Below are 20,725 nucleotides of genomic sequence, written 5' to 3'. Positions count from 1 at the left end.
AGGAAGGCCTACTAAGGATGACGCACAGTGGTGTGTTTGATGTGCAGACAGAGAAGACAAGGAGCATGAAATTCGCTCTAGAGAATCTGAGGGCCACGTCAGTGCATGACTGCAAGGCGCTGTATCTCCCAAAATCTAGACTTCTCTTTGGAAATGTTACAGAGGCTCCCAAGAGGATCCTGTAGCACAGAGAACATAGCTTTTAAGTCACCCGGGCCTAAATTATAATCCCAGCACTGCCACTTTCCTGGCTAAGTAACCTTGAGCTAGTCCTTAAATAGAGTCTCTAAGTCTTGGTTTTCTTATCTGTGACATTTGGATAATAATCTGTACCTTGTAGGAGCTCCTTTCCTCCAAGGCGTGCTGGTCATTAGGGAAGCTCCCAGATAGTCCTGTTCTCATGCCAGGGTTATGGTAGGTCTGCCCTTCCCTATCCCCTTAGAACCTGGGTGTGTTCTTGTGGCTTGCTGTGGAAAATGAAGTTTGAGCAGAAGTGGCTTGTATCTGTTGAGGTGGAAGCTTAAGCACCATGATTTGCTAGGTCCCCTTCTACCTGATGAGATGATTCTAGAAGCAGGTTTCAAGATTGGGCCTCTGTCAGCCTGAATCACCTGGTGTCTATAATGAACACAACTCCCCTGCCCAACTGCCCTGGATATGGATCATGAGTGAAAAACAGGTGTTGTTCCTTATTTCAGCATAACCTAGTCCATCCTGTTTGATCCACCAGGTTAGACCCTTTCCCATACATGAAGTCTTCTCAAGGTATACAGTTAACTCACTCAAAATTTGGAACCTCTCCATATATTACGGTCAATGTTAAGGTACTTCTAGAACCTTAAAAGCAAAATTAGGAAGATTTGGGAGGAGTTAAGATGGCGGAGGAGTAGGAGACACCGTTTTCAGCCGGTCCTCCGAGTCGAGCTGGATAGGTACCAGACCAGCCTAAACAACCACGGAACCAGCCTGAGACGCAGGAAGACGCATCTGGATCTCTACAAATGAACATCTCCAGCGCTGAGTATTGAGGTACGAAGCGGGGAGCCATGAAACTGTGCACAGAGATCGGAAGATAAACGGAAGGGGGAGTGAGCGCCGTGATCGAGGCGGGAGTGGTAGCCACTTGCACGGGAGAGCGGGCGGGGCTCGCGGACGGCACCCGCAAAACAGCAGACTGAGACCGTGAGCCGGGTGCGCGCGCCACCAGGCATCTCGCGGAACACCGGAATCCCGGTGCGCTCACTGGATCCAGACTGAGACTGGGAGATCCGGGAGCACGCGCGGGGCGGCTGGCGGCTGGCGGCATTAGAAACACAAAGGACAGAGACGCGCCGGCCCTGGAAGTGAGGGCTGGGACGCCGGGTGTGGGGCGTACATCCCGGGACGCTGCAGGGTTGAGCAGCACCAACAGAAACAGAGTTAAAGTGGCCAGAACATTAGTAGAGAACGGGCCGCAATCCCTCTGTTCTGTGACAGAGGCTGAAATTTGGCCGCTGCTGCTCTGACTCTCAGAAGAGGCACAGCAAACCGCCAGGGAAAGCCGCCAGAGAACAAAAGCCTGGAAATACCGGCTCAGGGAGTGCCCATCCCCATCCCCCCTCGCAGGGGACACGGAGACTCTACCCAAACAGGGCTGCCTGAGTATCGGCGCGGCAGGCCCCTACCCCAGAACACAGAAGGCAGGCTGAAAAATCAAGAAGCCCACAACCCGGGCGCCTGGGTGGCGCAGTCATTGAGCGCCTGCCTTCGGCTTAGGGCGTGATCCCGGCGTTCGGGAAAGGAGTCCCTCATCGGGCTCCTCCGCTGGGAGCCTGCTTCTTCCTCTCCCACTCCCCTGCTTCTGTTCCCTCTCTCGCTGGTTGGCTGCCACATAAATAAATAAATAAAATCTTTAAAGAAGAAGCCCACATCCCTAAGATCCCTATAAAACAAGGGGCACGGCCTGGGACCCAGTCAATAATTTGGGCTCTGGAAACCCCGCAACCTCTCTTCATCAGAATGACAAGAAGGAGAAGCCCCCCCCAGCAAAGAAAAGACAGTGATTCTGTGGCCTCTGCCACAGAAATAATGGATATGGATGTAACCAAATTATCAGAAATGGAATTCAGAGTAACGATGGTCAAAATGATGAGTAGAATTGAAAAAACTATTAACGAAAAGGTTACTGAGAATATAGAATCCCTAAGGACAGAAATGAGAGCGAATCTGACAGAAATTAAAAATTCTATGAGCCAAATGCAGGCAAAACTAGAGGCTCTGACGGCCAGGGTCGCAGAAGCAGAGGAACGGGTTAGTGAATTGGAGGATGGGTTAATAGAGGAAAAAATGAAAATAGAAGATGGTCTTAAAAAAATCCACGCCCACGAATGTAGGTTACGGGAGATTACTGACTCAATGAAACGATCCAATGTTAGAATCATCGGCATCCCCGAGGGGGTGGAGAAAAACAGAGGTCTAGAAGAGATATTTGAACAAATTGTAGCTGAAAACTTCCCTAATCTAGCAAGGGAAACAAACATTCGTGTCCAAGAGGCAGAGAGGACCCCTCCCAAGCTCAACCACGACAAACCTACGCCACGTCACGTCATAGTGCAATTCGCAAATATTAGATGCAAGGATACAGTATTGAAAGCGGCCAGGGCAAAGAAATTTCTCACGTACCAAGGCAAAAGCATCAGAATTACGTCAGACCTGTCTACACAGACCTGGAATGAGAGAAAGGGTTGGGGGAGCATATTTAAAGCTCTTTCAGAGAAAAACATGCAGCCAAGGATCCTTTATCCAGCAAGGCTGTCATTCAGAATTGATGGAGAAATAAAGACATTTCAGAATCGCCAGTCACTAACCAATTTTGTAACCACGAAACCAGCCCTACAGGAGATATTACGGGGGGTTCTATAAAAGTAAAAAGGCCCCAAGAGTGATACAGAACAGAAAGTCACAGCCAATACAAACAAAGACTTTACTGGCAACATGGCAACATTAAAATCATATCTCTCAGTAATCAGTCTTAATGTAAATGGTTTGAACCATCCCATAAAACGCCACAGGGTTGCAGATTGGATAAAAAGAAATGACCCATCCATTTGCTGTCTACAAGAGACTCATTTCGAACCCAAAGATGCATTCAGACTGAGAGTAAGGGGATGGAGTACCATCTTTCACGCAAATGGACCTCAAAAGAAAGCTGGGGTAGCAATTCTCATATCAGATAAATTGGATTTTAAACTACAGACTATAGTTAGAGATGCAGAAGGGCACTATATTATTCTTAAGGGAAGTATTCAACAAGTGGATATGACAATTATAAATATATATGCCCCCAACAGGGGAGCAGCAAGATACACAAGCCAACTCTTAACCAGAATAAAGAGACATATAAATAAAAATACATTAATAGTAGGGGACCTCAACACTCCACTCTCAGAAATAGACAGAACACCCTGGCAAAAACTAAGCAAAGAATCAAAGGCTTTGAATGCCATACTCGACGAGTTGGACCTCATAGATATATATAGAACACTACACCCCAGAACCAAAGAATACTCATTCTATTCTAATGCCCATGGAACATTCTCAAGAATAGACCATGTTCTGGGACACAAAACAGGTCTCAACCGATACCAAAAGATTGAAATTATCCCCTGCATATTCTCAGACCACAACGCTCTGAAATTGGAACTCAACCACAAGGAAAAATTTGGAAGAAACTCAAACACTTGGAGACTAAGAACCATCCTGCTCAGGAATGACTCGATAAACCAGGAAATCAAAAATCAAATTAAACAATTTATGGAGACCAATGAGAATGAAAATACAACAGTCCAAAACCTATGGGATACTGCAAAGGCAGTCCTAAGGGGGAAATACATAGCCATCCAAGCCTCACTCAAAAGAATAGAAAAATCTAAAATGCAGTTTTTATATTCTCACCTCAAGAAGCTGGAACAGCAACAGAGGGACAGGCCTAATCCACGCACGAGGAAGCAGTTGACCAAAATTAGAGCTGAAATCAATCAAGCAGAAACCAGAAGTACAGTAGAGCAGATCAACAGGACTAGAAGCTGGTTCTTTGAGAGAATCAATAAAATTGACAGACCACTGGCAAGACTTATCCAAAAGAAAAGAGAAAGGACCCAGATTATTAAAATTATGAATGAAAAAGGAGAGGTCACGACGAACACCATTGAAATTGGAAGGATTATTAGAAATTTTTATCAACAGCTATATGCCAATAAACTAAGCAATCTGGAAGAGATGGAATCCTTCCTGGAAACCTATAAACTACCAAGATTGAAACCGGAAGAAATTGATTCCTTAAACAGGCCAATTAATTATGAAGAAATTGAGTCAGTGATAAACAACCTTCCAAATAACAAAACTCCAGGCCCGGACGGTTTTCCTGGGGAATTCTACCAAACATTCAAAGAAGAAATAATACCTATTCTCCTAAAGCTATTTCAAAAAATAGAAACAGAAGGAAAGCTACCAAACTCATTCTATGAGGCCAATATTACCTTGATCCCCAAACCAGGCAAAGACCCCCTCAAAAAGGAGAATTACAGACCGATTTCCCTAATGAATATGGACGCCAAAATCCTCAACAAGATACTTGCTAATAGAATCCAACAGTACATTAAAAGGATTATCCATCACGATCAAGTGGGATTCATACCTGGGATGCAAGCGTGGTTCAATATTCGCAAATCAATCAGCGTGATACATCATATCAACAAGAAAAGACTCAGGAACCATATGATCCTCTCAATCGATGCCGAAAAAGCATTTGACAAAATACAGCATCCTTTCCTGATTAAAACCCTTCAGAGTGTAGGAATAGAAGGTACATTTCTCAATCTCATAAAAGCCATCTATGAAAAGCCTACTGCAAATATTATTCTCAATGGGGAAAAGCTGGAAGCCTTTCCCTTAAGATCAGGAACTCGACAAGGATGCCCACTCTCGCCACTATTATTCAACATAGTACTAGAAGTCCTTGCAACAGCAATCAGACGACAAAAAGGGATCAAAGGTATTCAAATTGGCAAAGAAGAAGTCAAAATGTCTCTCTTTGCAGATGACATGATACTCTATATGGAAAACCCAAAAGAAGCCACTCCCAAACTATTAGAAGTTATAGAGCAATTCAGTAACGTGGCGGGATACAAAATCAATGCTCAGAAATCAGTTGCATTTCTATACACGAATAACGAGACCGAAGAAAGAGAAATTAGGGAATCCATCCCATTTACAATAGCACCAAAAACCATACGTTACCTTGGAATTAACTTAACCAGAGACGTAAAGGACCTATATTCTAGAAACTATAAATCACTCTTGAAAGACATTGAGGAAGACATAAAAAGATGGAAAGATATTCCATGCTCATGGATTGGAAGAATTAACATAGTTAAAATGTCCATGCTACCCAGAGCAATCTACACTTTCAATGCTATCCCGATCAAAATACCGAGGACATTTTTCAAAGAACTGGAACAAATAGTCCTTAAATTTGTATGGAAACAGAAAAGGCCCCGAATCTCCAAGGAACTGTTGAAAAGGAAAAACAAAGCTGGGGGCATCACAATGCCGGATTTCGAGCTGTACTACAAAGCTGTGATCACAAAGACAGCATGGTACTGGCACAAAAACAGACACATAGACCAATGGAACAGAATAGAGAGCCCAGAAATGGACCCTCGGCTCTTTGGGCAACTAATATTTGATAAAGCAGGAAAAAACATCCGGTGGGAAAAAGACAGTCTCTTCAATAAATGGTGCTGGGAAAATTGGACAGCTACATGCAAAAGAATGAAACTTGACCACTCTCTCACACCATACACAAAAATAAACTCCAAATGGATGAAAGACCTCGATGTGAGACAGGAATCCATCAAAATTCTAGAGGAGAACATAGGCAGCAACCTCTACGACATCGGCCAAAGCAACCTTTTTCATGACACATCCCCAAAGGCAAGAGAAACAAAAGATAAAATGAATTTATGGGACTTCATCAAGATTAAAAGTTTCTGCACAGCCAAGGAAACAGTCAGAAAAACTAAGAGGCAGCCCACGGAATGGGAGAATATATTTGCAAATGACACTACAGATAAAGGACTGGTATCCAAGATCTACAAAGAACTTCTCAAACTCAATACACGAGAAACAAATAAACAAATCAAAAAATGGGCAGAAGATATGAACAGACACTTTTCCAATGAAGACATACAAATGGCTAACAGACACATGAAAAAATGTTCAAAATCATTAGCCATCAAGGAAATTCAAATCAAAACCACACTGAGATACCACCTTACGCCAGTTAGAATGGCAAAAATAGACAAGGCAAGAAACAACAATTGTTGGAGAGGATGTGGAGAAAGGGGATCCCTCCTACATTGTTGGTGGGAATGCAAGTTGGTACAGCCACTCTGGAAAACAGTGTGGAGGTCCCTTAAAAAGTTAAAAATTGAGCTACCCTATGATCCAGCCATTGCACTACTGGGTATTTACCCCAAAGATACAGACGTAGTGAAGAGAAGGGCCATATGCACCCCAATGTTCATAGCAGCAATGTCCACAATAGCTAAATTGTGGAAGGAGCCGAGATGCCCTTCAACAGATGACTGGATTAAGAAGTTGTGGTCCATATATACAATGGAATATTACTCAGCTATCAGAAAGAACGAGTTCTCAACATTTGCTACAACATGGACAGCACTGGAGGAGATAATGCTAAGTGAAATAAGTCAAGCAGAGAAAGACAACTATCATATGATTTCTCTCATCTATGGAACATAAGAACTAGGTTGATCGGTAGGGGAAGAAAGGGATAAAGAAAGGGGGGGTAATCAGAAGGGGGAATGAAACATGAGAGACTATGGACTGTGCTATAAAAACTGAGGACTTCAGAGGGGAGGGGGGTGGGGGAATGGGATAGACCGGTGATGGGTAGTAAGGAGGGCACGTATTGCATGGTGCACTGGGTGTTATACACAACTAATGAATCATCGAGCCTTACATCGGAAACTGGGGATGTACTGTATGGTGACTAACACAATATAATAAAAAATCATTTAAAAAATTAGGAAGATTTGAAGTAAAAAATCGACATGATTAGAAAGCGTTGATAATACCCAGTGCCAGTGAGAACATAGGATGGCAAACGTTTTCATAGCCTGGTATGTAATCATGTAAATTGCATAAGCTTTCTGAAGGACAATCCAGCTCTGATCAAAATTTGGCCTACATTAGACATTTCTTCCCAGAAACTGCGAAGATACTTATGCAAAGAAGTATGTATAAGGATGTTCATCGGTGCACTGTGATAAGGGTAAAAACTGGAAATGACCTAAAGGAGTAACATAGGAAGCTAGTTACATAGAGCACGACAAAGGCATACACGGACTGCTGCACATCCACGAAGAGCAGTGAGGTCAACCCGCGTGTTTGAATACAAATACATCCATGATGTATTACTTGTAAAAGAGTAAAGCAGCATATAGCCCTGATTCTGTTTTCATAAGTATATATTTACAATACTGAACAAACTACCTAAGTGTGACTAATGACTATCTTCCTGTAATAGGGCTACAGCTGATTTGCACTTTCTTTTTTCCTTCTGAGTACCTGATTCTTTTCCCTTTTTTTCACAACAAATATATATTATTATTTCTATAATCAGAAAAAGTAATGAAGTCATTTATTCTAAAAAACAGAAGGAGTTGAGTGGGATATAAGAGGTAGAGGCAGAAAGAGTCAGACAGAGAGAGGGACCGAGAGACTTTCATCAACCCTCCATAGCAGAGGTTGTCCGCAAACCATGGCTGAGGACACTGGGAAACACCCAAATTCTGCCAAAAAGAGTTATGTTTAAAATGATTGTAGCTGATCGACTCTATTAGGCCCTGAGAAAAGACATTTTGTGAAGGTTGTTCAGCATGGAGCATAGAAAAAAGAAGTCAAGGGGCGCCTGGGTGGCGCAGTCGATAAGCGTCTGCCTTCAGCTCAGGGCGTGATCCCAGCGTTCTGGGATCGAGCCCCGCATCAGGCTCCTCCGCTGGGAGCCTGCTTCTTCCTCTCCCACTCCCCCTGCTTCTGTTCCCTCTCCCGCTGGCTGTCTCTCTGTCTGTGTCAAATAAATAAATAAAATCTTTAAAAAAAAAAGAAAAGTCAAGCAGCCAAAATGTGTCACTGTGTCTATGCAATAGGACAGACTCTCCAACAGCCACATGTACTGAGCATCTGAAGTGAGGTTAATCTAAATTGAGATGCGGTGAATACTTACCATTTACATCGACGTGGATGGAACTGGAGGGCTATTATGCTAAGCAAAATAAGTCAGTCAGAGAAAGACAATTATATAGTTTCACTCATATGTGGAATATAAGAAACAGCACAGCGGATCATAGGGGAAGGGAGGGAAAACTGAATGGCAAGTCATCAGAGAGGGAGAAAAACCATGAGAGACTGTGAACTATAGGAAACAAACTGAGGGTTGCTGCACGGGAGGGGGTGGTGGCTGGGGTAACCAGGTGATGGGTGGTAAGGAGGGCACGTGATGTGATGAGCACTGGGTATCATATGTAACTGATGAATTATTAAACTCTACATCTGAAACTAATGATGTACTATATGTTGGCTAATTGAATTTAAATTTAAAAAAATTTTAAAAGAAGGTTTATAACTACAAAAAATTTTTAAATTTTTTAAAAATTAAAAAAATAAATTGAGATGTGCTGTAAGTGTAATAAAAACAGTATTTGAAAGACTCAGCATGGAAAAAAGAACGTAAACTCTCAATTTTAACAGGTTATGTGTTGAAATAATATTTCAGATATATTGGGTGAAATACAATAGATTATTTAGTTAACTTCACCTGCTGCTTTTTATTTTTTTTAAGGTGGCTACTAGGAAACTTAAAATGCCGTATGTGGCTCACATTTTCTTCTCACTGGACTGTGGTGGTCTAATTTATTGTCTAGAGGAAAGATTGTCAGCTCTTGTTTAATTCACCCAGACCAATCCATGTACAATTCATATTTACCAAATATACAATGTTTGACATCTGATAGAGCAGTTTCTAACACTTTTTTTTTAAAGCTGGACTTTTTTTCCTATTTGCCCGCTTTTGAGCACTTACAGTGTATTTGAGCCAATGTATGTAAGGTTACTTCTGTCTCAATTTTAAGCTAAAATACTAATCAGAAGGGGAGACTATTCGGAGAAAGACAAATTCAGAAAAAGGGAAACTCACTCCCTGTGACCTGGGAAACAAAATAGCTTTTCACACCCTTCTGTCAAGTCTTTTATTTCTTTTAAGTGAAGAGGGAAAAGGAAGTTGGTTCAATGCAGAGAACTCAGAAGTGCAAATCAGGCCCTTTCTCTGGGTAAAATTTAAGCAGGTAGTCAGAGCCTTTCCATGGATTTCATACCAACATAAATTCCAGATGGATTAAAGAGACACTCTTTATAAGAAAAGCTAGAAGAATAGTAAATGTACTATGTAGTTAACCACTGGGACAAGAGGCTTTTTAAAAAGCAAAGAAGAAGGGGGAGAAAAGAATGGATAGATTAGACCATGTACAAACTTGAAACTTCTAGACATAAAAAAATATAGAAATGAGACAAAAAATATTTAGAACAAATAATATAAATGTTAAGCTTTTTAAATATGTAGATCTAGACAAACTGATTTTTTAAATACTTTGAACCCCAAAAGTAAAAAGCCTGAAACAATAATTCATCCACGAAGAATTACAACCAGCAAGCAAGCCCATGAAAAAATGTTCACTCTCCCCTGTAAACAAATGAAAATTAAAAGTAAGTTATCTATCCACCTACCTGATTGGTAAAGATATTATCATGATTGTTTTATTTGGGGCTGATGATATACAGTGAAATGGCTACTAACATATATCTGATGGTTCTGAAAATTTGTGTAAACCCTTTGAAAAAAATTTGCCATATTTTTATGACTGATTAGAGTAATCCCACATCTGGGAATCTATTCCAAGAAAGAGCAAAAATGCTTGTCATAGAATTATTTGTAATAGTAAAAAAAAAAAAACAAATAAACAAAAACCCCTCAGTTTCCAAAAATAAGGAAAGGCTTAAGTAAAATATGGGATAGTCACTCCATAAAATATTATCTAGTCAATAAAAATGTTTGCTCAGACTAGGTACTAACGTGGAAAACAGGCTATGATAATCATATTCAGTGAAAAACCAGGATTTCAAATTGCATATACAGGATGGTTAGAACTGTGAAAACTGCTTATTTTTAAAAAGAAGGACATGTTGGTTGTGTTTACCTTTCAGGAGGCAAACCATGAGTTGTATTTTTCTCCTCTCTATTTTTTTTTTTTAAGATTTTATTTATTTGACAGAGACACAGTGAGAGAGGGAACACCAGCAGGGGGAGTGGGAGAGGGAGAAGCAGGCTTCCCGCTGAGCAGGGAGCCTGATTCGGGGCTGGATCCCAGGACCCTGAGATCATGACCTGAGCCGAAGGCAGACGCTTAATGACTGAGCCACCCAGGCGCCCTTCCTATTTTTCTGGACTGTATTTTATCAGTGCCTTATGAATGAATATTATTAGGCTGGGTAGTATAAATGGGTTTCGTAGACTCCCCCAAAGATGTCCTTGTCCCGATCCCCAGAACCTGTGGATAGGTACCTCACACAATAAAAGGGACTTTGCAGATGTGATTAAGGATCTCAAGACAGGGGGATGATCCTGGGTGATCTGGCCCCGTGTAATCACAAGGGTCCCTCTGAGAGGAAGGCATGTGATGACAGAAGCAGGGGGTTGTGGTCAGAGGGAGAGATTTGAAGAGGCTGTGCTTCTGGCTTTGAAGATGGAGGAAGGGCCGTGATTCGAGGAATTCAGGCAGCCTCTAGATGCTGGAAAAGGCAAGGAAACCGGTTTTTCCCTAGAGCTTCCAGAAGAAACACAGAGCTGTTAACACCTTGATTGAGGGCTTCTGATCTCCGCAACGTAGGGTAATAAATCTGTGTTGCCTTAATTTGTGGCAGTTAGTTACAGGAACAACGGGAAATGAATACCAATATACACCATTTTTATAGTGGAAACAAGCTTTCTTTGGTTACAGGAAGCTTTAAAAATAATGTGTGGGTTAATATTTGTACTTTAGAACGACTTCATCATTCAGATGTTGCAAAATATAAAAGCAATAGATCTTAATATGTTTCTGATGAACGAGTCTCATCTCTTCATTCTCCCTGTCAACACAGAAATGCCTCACTACAGAGCAATAAACATTGGATTTGGGGTAATTTGCTCAATAATGAAATCTAGTACACACATGTCTCAGAAGCAGACAATAAGCAGTAGGAAAGAAAAGCTAAAAAAGGGGATAAAGCTGATGAATCATAAATACAACACCCCCTGAGTTGAGCAACTCCAGATTTATGCAAATTCAACACTGCACAAAATTTTCCAGAAGGCACATAGTGCAATTTGAAAGAAAGAGGAAAGTATAAGATAGTTCATGGGCAATGGAAATACAGAAGAGTATTACCTCATCACTTGCTTTCAGCCTGTTTTCCCTTCGGTCCAGTCTCTTATCGCATTCCAGACTCCTGGTTTGATCTCAAGTTGACAGCCCTGCTCCTGCTGATTTGGTCTTGGTGTTTTAATCACCCGACTGACTGTCTGGCTCCTGGCCTTCAGCAAGCCCTCCAACATCCCCTCTCCCCAACATTCTAGCTTTGCTTTACCCATTTTCTCCATTGGGCACTACTTCTGGTCTTAACTAGCTCACCTCTGAAGCCCCAGCCTCCAGTCTTGGGCCCTAGGAGATGAAGGTAGGAGGTGAATAATCTCAGACCAGTGGGCAAAAATATCTTTGAAATAAAGGTAGAAGAGAAAGAAGGAAGGCAGGAGAGAAAGAGGGAGGGAGTGGGGTGCAGGGAAGGAGAGGGGGAAAGGAGAGAAAGAAAAGAAAAAAGGAGAAAGAGGGGACAGAACTATAGAACATAAAACAGCAGTCACCTTAGGGGGAAAATATTCAGAAGGCTTGGAAACCATTCCATCATACATGAAATGTTTTGACAAATACTAATTTTAGGTAAATGCTCTCATTAGCTGTCTTGGCTTATGGGCGAACTGGTTTTAGTGAGTTGGCCTATCTTGCAAACATGCCCCAGCATCACACACATGTGTATACCACATGGAGGTTTCAGCAGATCCCAAACGTGAGAAAAGTGCCTCCAGCCCTCATACTGTGGAGACAGTCTGCTCAGATCCCCTACTTATCTGGTACTGTCTGCACTCAGCAGGCAGCCTTCTCATTATAATCTGGCTTCCCACGTAGATTTTCCAACTGGGAGAGAACAGGCTGACCTGTGAGGGTGAGGGCGAGGACTCTGGTCCCACTGGCAGTTACTCTGTGTGGAAATTAATCAATCAGCATTAGCTTGGGAATTGGACTGACATGTCTGTTCTCCAGAGTCTAAAAAAATTTTCCTGCACTTAAAAAAAAGTTATGTTTGTGTCTTAGTTAAATCCTTTTGGGTGGCAATTCGATGAAACTCACTTTCCCTAGCACCAACACAATGCAAGGATTTATTATAAGATGGTAGTGGTGTGTCATAGAACTCCAGGGCAGAAAGGACAGTTAGGACCAGGACCAGAAAGCCACCAGGACTGATGCTCCCGCCCTCGCCCTGGGTCTGCATCTCACACTCCCGCTGCTGCTCCCTGTCTTTCGCACGCTCCGCGGCTGCGTGGACGATCATTTCCATTTCCCTCTTCACACCTGCTTCATTTCCCTCTCTCTACACACAGATCAGCTGCCTTTGCTTCTCAGACGTGCCGCTGAAGAAAGCTACTTGTCACCTGCCTCAGTGCCAGCAGCCAAGACAGACAAACAGCTGTGAATCCCGAGTCTAAACTCCCGCAAGGAGAATCTGACTGGCCCAGTTTGGGGCAATATCCACCCTGACCAAATTCTCTATGGTTGGGGTTGGAGGATGCTGGGAGCGAGAGGACAGGGTCATGCCCAGCTCCATGAAATTGAGAGCCATTTTCAGGAGGAGAAGGAAGATTATGGAGGAGACAAGCATCCCCCAAATTGCCACAGGTCTGCATATTCTGGGAGAGCCGAGGCACTTCCTCCAAGAGGTCCTCTAGGTCATAGCTCTTCTGACTGTAGTCTCTGGACCAGTGGCATCCACGTCACCTGGGAGCTTGTTGGAAATGCTATTTCTAGGCCCCATCCCAGATATACTGAATCAGAATTTGCATTTGAAAGAGAAGCCCAGTGCCCTAATGCATTCAGGCTGCTATCACAAAATACATAGACTGGGTGATTTATAAACAACAGAAATTGATTTCTCACCGTTCTGGAGGCTGGGAAGTCCAAGGTGAAAGCACCAGCAGATCGGGTGTCTGGTGAGGGTCTGCTTCCTGGCTCCTAGTCTTTTCAGTGTCCTCACTGCCAGAAAGGGTTCGGGAGCTCGTGGGGGATCTCTTGGATAAAGTCATTAATACCATTCATGAGGGCTCCACCCTCGTGGCCGAAGCACTTCCCAAAGGCCCCGCTTCCTAATGCCATGACGTTGGGGCTTAGGATTTCAACATATGGATTTTGGGGGGCCATCAACATTCAGTAGCACCCAGGAACTCTGTATGCATATTAAAGTTTGAGAAGCATTGCCCTACATGGCAGTCAGCCTCCCGAAATCACCAGTCTGCTTTTGTGCCCATGATCTGTAATACACATTTGTTTTTGGGGTTTTTTTTGGTTTTTTGTTGTTGTTTTAAAGATTTTATTTTTTCATTTGATAGACAGAGCACAGGCAATAGGAGAGGCAGAGGGAGAGGGAGAAGCAGACTCCCCACTGAGCCAGGAGACTGATATGGGGCTCGATCCCGGGACCAGGGGATCATGACCTGAGCCAAAGGCAGAGGCTCAACCATCTGAGCCACCCTGGCACCCCAGCAACACACATTTGTATAATCATCCCTTCTTATGCATTTTTCTGACAATAGCTCCATGGAAAAATGTGTATCCATTTTCGGAGCTAACAAACCATAATTTTTAAAATAACAAAGAGCTCCAAATCGGTGCCATAGCACTCACCACTCTGCTCAACAGATGCACAGGCTCTCTCGCTGCCGCCCACAGCATCACTCAATGAACACTTCTTCCTACACTAGTATTTAAGCTTGTGCACCTGGGTGGAGGCTTCTTTTTAATGAAAATATAGCAGAGAATATTTGTATAATCCTTCATGAAAATGGACCCAACGTGATATAAAGCAGCTAGAGCTATAATTAAGAAATTATTCAATAAGGAGTACAAGCAAGTAAAAGAGCAGTAGCCAGAGTATTCGTTCTCTTTTCTCTTGCATAAAGAATAGAATTTTCTTTTTTTTCTTTTAAAATAGTTTTATTTTGAAATAATTATAGATTTGTAAAAGAGTTGCAAAGATAATACAGAATGTCCTCATATGCCTTTTACCCAACTTCCTCTAATGTTAACATCTAATGTAACCATGATGTATTTATCAAAATTAAGACATTAGCATTGGTATACTAATATTAACTAAACTATTGACTTTTTCCCTGAGATTTTTCAAGAATAGAATTTTCTGGAAGGACATACAATATGGAGCCCATACCCAGAATGTATTTGCAATATGGCAACAGCCTTTTGACTTTATACCTTTACCTTGCACCCTATTGTTTTGGAATTCATAAAGACAGTAAGAAAGGACGAACTAGAGTTTTCTCAAACAATAAGAGTTATTCCTTAAATTACTTTTAGGTTCTTTGGGAGTAGAAGAAACCTCCAAATTCCAAAGAAAATTAAACAGTTATGAGCACAGAAGTGCCTCTCAGACGATAATTGCTTCCTGCCTGTCAGAAGGACCAAGAAGAAAATCATTAAAAGAACCAACTTGTGGGGGCACCTGGGTGGCTCAGTCATTAGTCATCTGCCTTCGGCTTGGGTCATGATCCTGGCGTCCTGGGATCGAGCCCCGCATTGGGCTCCCTGCTCAGAGGGAAGCCTGCCTCTCCCTCTCCCTCTGCTTGTGTTCCCTCTCTCGTTGTGTCTCTCTCTGTCAAATAAACAAAATCTTAAAAAAAAAAAAAAAAAAAGAACCAACTTGCGGGGGCACCTGGGTGGCTCAGTCGTCAAGCATCTGTCTTCTGCTAGGGTCATGATCCCAGGGTCCTGGGATCAAGTCCCACATCGGGGTCCCTGCTCTCTCTCTCTCTCTCCCTGCCTCCGAAATAAAGAAATAAAATCTTTAAAAAAACAAAAACGTGAAATTGGGAGCTCTTACGAAAAATCAATCATGGTGGAAAAAACCTGAGAATCTGTTAAAAGTAAGCGATCCTTCGGCAAACTACTGTCAATAAGGGGTAAGTGACCCAAAAACAACGGGCAGAAGTGTCCCACCGGATGCTGTCTACCCCGAGTCTCGCGCGGTACAGCGTGTCTTTGCCCCACCATATGTCTGCCACGGCTTCGCTAGCTTTTCAAAGGAGTCTGTGACCCCCATCAAGGGTAAGCATTAATCTGCTTGTAATTCTGAACCATTTATATTCCCCACACCTTGTTTGTGCTTGTACCACATCCTCTGTGGAGGTCTCTCTCTCTCTCTCTCTCTTTTTTAAGATTTTGTTTTTAAGTAATCTCTACACCCAACATGGGGCTTGAACTCACAACCCTGAGATCAGGAGTTACACGCTCTACCAACTGAGCCAGTCAGGCACCCGGAGACTTCTTTTATATAAGTTCACCCTATTGAATATCTACCATGTGCGAGGTGCTGGGAAAACCATACTAAACAAGCTGAGAGGGCTCTTCTCACCATTTGGCGTCTGGTTTTCGCTCACCCTTCAAGCCTTAGCTGCGGCCTTTGAGCCCCCAGGAAGGCTAAGATGCGCCCTTCATTTTTGACCTCTTGATGCCTGCCACTTACCTCTGCAATTTTGTAGTGAAAGTACCTGTGTATGTGTCTTCTTCTCACTGTCAACAACATGCAGGCTCAAGCTAACTTTGTGCTCCCTGATGTACAGCTCCTGGTGTGCAATCTAGGCTCAATAAACATTTGTTGAACTGGAAAAAAAAAAGACAGAAAAAGTTCAAGACTGATTTTTTTCTATGAAATGGAAACAAATGGTCCATTCCCTACTGATTTCCTGAGAGTACCGAAAAAGTCGCCACAGGGTAGAGACTATTATGAGACTCTATACAGAATCAAGATGAATTTCATAGTCTGATCATTTATCTTCCTATTAATCCCTAAGATCTGACTCAACAGAAAAAATGCTGAGGATGATGGCAGTGCTGCTAAATGTGAATGGCTGCAAAGAAGCCCATCCTGGTGTCGGGAAAGGACCCAAATTGTATGTTTTCACGTGATACGGATCCAGGAATGGAGTCTGCGATTCTGCAGTGTGCCCATCCAGCTCTGGGGAGCGAGACCTTTGGGGACATGACCTCTGCTTCCTTTCACGTTTCACCTGCTCCCAAAGCATCATCCTCCACGGCAGGTGGCAGTGTTCTTTGAAGGCTTGATGCAGTAAGACTTCAAACACAATCTCCAAATCTCCAATCTCCAAATCTCCAAACAAGACTCCAAAATGGGTTGATGAAATATTTCAGTAGTAATAGCTAGGAAAAAACAGTACTTTGCCAAAGCTAAGCTTTTTGACAGAAAAAGGGAGAAAAATGGCTGAAATTCAGAGGGGAAACCCTTAAGGGAATAGAGCATAATGTTTGTCCATTAAAAAAAAGGGGGGGGGGCCTGGGTGGCTCAGTCAGTTAAGCATCTGCCTTTGGCTCAGGTCATGGTCCCAGGGTCCTGGGATCAAGTCCAGAGTCGGGCTTCCTGCTCAGAGGGGACTCTGCTTTTCCCTCTGCCTCTGCCCCTCCCCCCCACTCACTCTCTCTCTCTCTTACTCTCTCTCACTTGCTCTCTCTCAAGTAAATAAAATCTTTAAAAAAAATTGACCACCCTACCAAAATTGTTCACCAAATATAATGAGGCCTTTAAAATTAATTTCCAGCTTACAGAAAGTGTCAGGACTCTATTAAAAGAAATTAAATGAGGGGCACCCGGGTGGCTCAGTCCGTTAAGCCTCCAACTCTTGGTTTCAGCTCAGGTCATGATCTCAGGGTTGAGATGGAGGCCCCTGTCAGGCCCCACGTGGAGCACAGAGTCTGCTGAAGTTTCTCTCTCCCTCTCCCTCTGCTCCTCCCTGCTTTGAGCACACTCTCTCTCAAATAAATAAATAAATCTTAAAAAAGCAAAAAAGAAATTAAGTGTTACCCCATGGAAGTGATCAGATCATTCAGAAGGTGAGACATACCACATGACAGCAGCCTGGCTCCCCAAGCGCCAGTGTGATTTTTAAAACATGGGGTGGGGAGGATTGTTTTAGAATAAGAGAGATTAAAATCCATGACAACTAAATGTAATGCATGAACTCTGATTGGATCCTGCTTCTAAATATCAGTTAAAAAGTTCATAGTGGGGACAATGGGGAAAATTGGATATGTTATTTATGGATGATATTAGCAAATTATTACTAATTTTCTCCAATGTGATCATGGTATTATTATGTAGAAGAATACCCTTATTTTTAGGAGGTGCGAACTGAATACTGAAGTGTTTGGAGGGAAAGGTCTACAATTTACTTTGAAGTGTTTCATATATAAGATTTCCTATCAAGTAAATATGAAAAAATGTTACCATTGCGTTAATTCAAGATCAAGTGTGTGCAAGTGTCACTGTTCTGTCCTTTCAACTTCTCTGTGTGCTTGAAGATTTCTGTAACAAGCAGTTAAAAAAATACATAGCTTGAAAAGACAACAGATGAAGATGGCCAGATCCACTGACCATTGGAGTTGCCGTGGGTGGGAGTTCAGCGGTCTGGGAAGGGAAGGCAGTAAAGCTTCCACGACTTAAAGGGGCTCCAGGAAGGTGAGAGTCAGCATCAAGAGACTGTCCCATCTGGGCCCACGTGAGCACCGTCAGTGGGCAGGGCCAGGCTGCCACGTGGGAGCTCAGCCCAGAATTCAGCCACTGGTTGCCTGCGCTCATGAGCCCTTCTGCTGCACTCATTGTCCTCAAGCGAAGGCATCCCACCAACAGTCGTCTCTACGGAGCCACGCCTGGTCCAGCACTAACAGGGCCCGCCCATGTCTCAGCATTTTTCTTAGCACAAGAGATCTACCTGGTGAGAAAAATCCTTTTTGCAATGGCTCAGGACACTCATAAGCCCCACCAAAGGCAAGATGGGAATCTTAATAGGTCCTACCCTCCACTGCCTGTACTAGAGTAGGACTGAATGGAACCATTTCAAACAAGAGTAGCTAATACCCACCCACATGACACGTGGCAATACCCGAACACGGTCCTGAAGGAAACTAACAGAGAACGGCCAAAAACAAAAACCAAACAACTTGTCACTTCTGAGCAAACAGTTCTCAGCCGTCTAGGATGGTGGTAAGTGCAGCATTAGAAGAAACAGAGATCGCTGTTCAGGCACTCGGAATTGAAGAGTGGTTTAGCAAACTTCCACACGGAAATGTTACATTCCACAGGTTCTGAGGCTCTCTTGCCTCCTGTTTTCTCAACGTCTTCTTGTTTTCTGAAAATGTGACTAAACCGAAACCCAGACTATAATCGTGATGATCTCATCAATTCTGTACGTCCCTGCATTTCATAAACAAGCCAAAAGCAAGAGGTGTGTAGTCCCAACATATTGGCAATTTGGAAGCTCTGCTTGAAATATTTTAAATTAAATGACATCAACAAATGAGTAATCAGCAGAATAAAGCACATAATAATTGTGTTATTAACAAATCAAAACATACATAACCCAAAGATTGCTGACCCGCACCGGCCAATAGGTAACTAGCCTCACGGTTACCTGTCTGAATCTCAGTGGCCCAGCCCCCAGTCCAGCCTGTGAAGAATTCCAGTTTCTTACAGAGTTTTCCTCCAGGACTTTACATGAGTCTCCGCGGGACCTTACGTATGAGCGTGAATCAGCTCAGGCCTCCCATCCTGCTGGCCTCTGTCCATGCAAACCGAGCCCTGAGATCTGGGATTCCTGCCCGCTTCACATCGTGTCAGTGACTGAAAAGTCCACCACTGTGGCTGCGCTGACCCTGCTGGGCTGGATGGAGACGCTGACTCTGACACCAGAGTGCCGAGCCGCTGATGCTCTCGGTGCTGCTCCACTCCCCAGTCACCCACGGGGAAGAGGAGAATGGCCCCCGTCGTCCTGCTGTGACGTCCTTGACAGCTTTGCACTGGGTCCCAAAGCATTACTGTGCTTAATAGTGTTCTAATTTTTATACCTGGCCCTTCCTCCCTGGATGCTCAGGGGGTCGACGCTGCTCCCCCCGGGGGCTGGGTGTGGCTCATCATGCCAGCCTCCATTTTCCCTTTCAGTGAACACCCCCCCCTTCGCCTGGGGTCCAAATTGCCTTCCTGAAAATCGGCTTCGGTCTGAACCCCAAACCATCAGCTGCGACACTGAGTGCTTGACCCCCCGTTCGTGGACAGGGTTTAAGTGTCCTTCCTCAGGACTTCTCCGGTTCCCAGGTAAGTCATCACTTACAAATAAACACTTGGGAGGAAGAGTGTGGCCCAACAGCACATACCAAATGTTGCACTCTCTCGGCTCCTGGCCAGCTGAGATCCAGATCCAGGTCCACAGCGCGTTGTACTTCTTATGTACAAAAGCGACTTGACAGCTAGAAACAGCACCTACGAGCGTGAACTGTAAGAGCGCTACGACAGCACACGCAAAAACAGCGGTATGTCCATTCAGACTTTCCACCTCCTTTATCCTAGTGTCTGGGAAAAGTATAGGCTATTTTTTTAAAAAACCTATTGCCTAGAAGTTTCTGGGAATTTTATCTCTCTGCAAAGAAGCAGACGTCGATGACCCTTGACGAGATGCTAAGGGAAATAAGCCAAACACAAAAGGACAAATGTTGGATGATTCCACTTATGTGAAGTACCTGGAGTAGTCAGATTCATAGGGCCGGAAAATAGAACGGCGGTTGCTAGGAGTGGGAGGAAGAGGGATGGGGAAATACTGCTTCAGGAGGACAGAGTTGCAGCGTGGAAGGACGCAAAAGTTCTCGAGGTGGATGGTAGGGGTGGTGGCTGTGCAACTTAATGCCACTAAACTATACCCCTAAAAATGGTTAAAATGGTAAATTTTATGTTACGTCTATTTTTAGCACAATAAAAAATAAAAGAACTTATGGAGCACTCTTTTTTTTAAGATTTTATTTATTTGTCAGAGAGAGAGAGAAAACACAAGCAGGGGGAGTGGCAGAGGCAGAGGGAGAAGCAGGCTTCCCACTGAGCAGGGAGCCTGACATGGGACTCGATCTCAGAACCCTGGGATCATGACCTGAGCCAAAGGCAGACGCGTAAGGGACTGAGCCAGCTTTGGGTCCAGAGTAAAACGATTTGCCAGGGATACGGAAGAAGTGCTACCCACTGACAAGGCTAAGTTGAGTGTGAAGAAGGCTGAAGAGAAGAAACACTGTTTTTTTTTTTGGCATGGTGTATAGTAATGATACCCCTCTCAGAAATGTAGCATTTTCGCTTTGGAAGCGTTTCCACAAGTGATCTAACTTGCTATCATAACAAGCCTGGGAAGTGAAGGTCTGGGGTTCAGACTCCAGGGCTACAGGCCCCACGGATGTTCTCA

The 20,725-nt window shown here is 43.4% G+C and overlaps 1 non-coding gene across 1 annotated transcript; it reads right to left on the bottom strand.

Annotated features, from left to right (window-relative positions):
* Positions 1–15,676: 15,676 nt before the first annotated feature.
* TRNAR-CCU lies at positions 15,677–15,749 on the bottom strand. Its single transcript has one exon. It is a non-coding gene; the product is annotated as a tRNA-Arg (tRNA).
* Positions 15,750–20,725: the final 4,976 nt, after the last annotated feature.

Source organism: Ursus maritimus, unplaced genomic scaffold (assembly GCF_017311325.1).
Source record: "Ursus maritimus isolate PB19 unplaced genomic scaffold, ASM1731132v1 scaffold_23, whole genome shotgun sequence".
In the NCBI taxonomy this organism is placed as follows: Eukaryota; Metazoa; Chordata; class Mammalia; order Carnivora; family Ursidae; genus Ursus; species Ursus maritimus.
Note: the sequence above shows the minus strand (reverse complement) of the source record. Positions and strands in the feature narration are given on the sequence as shown.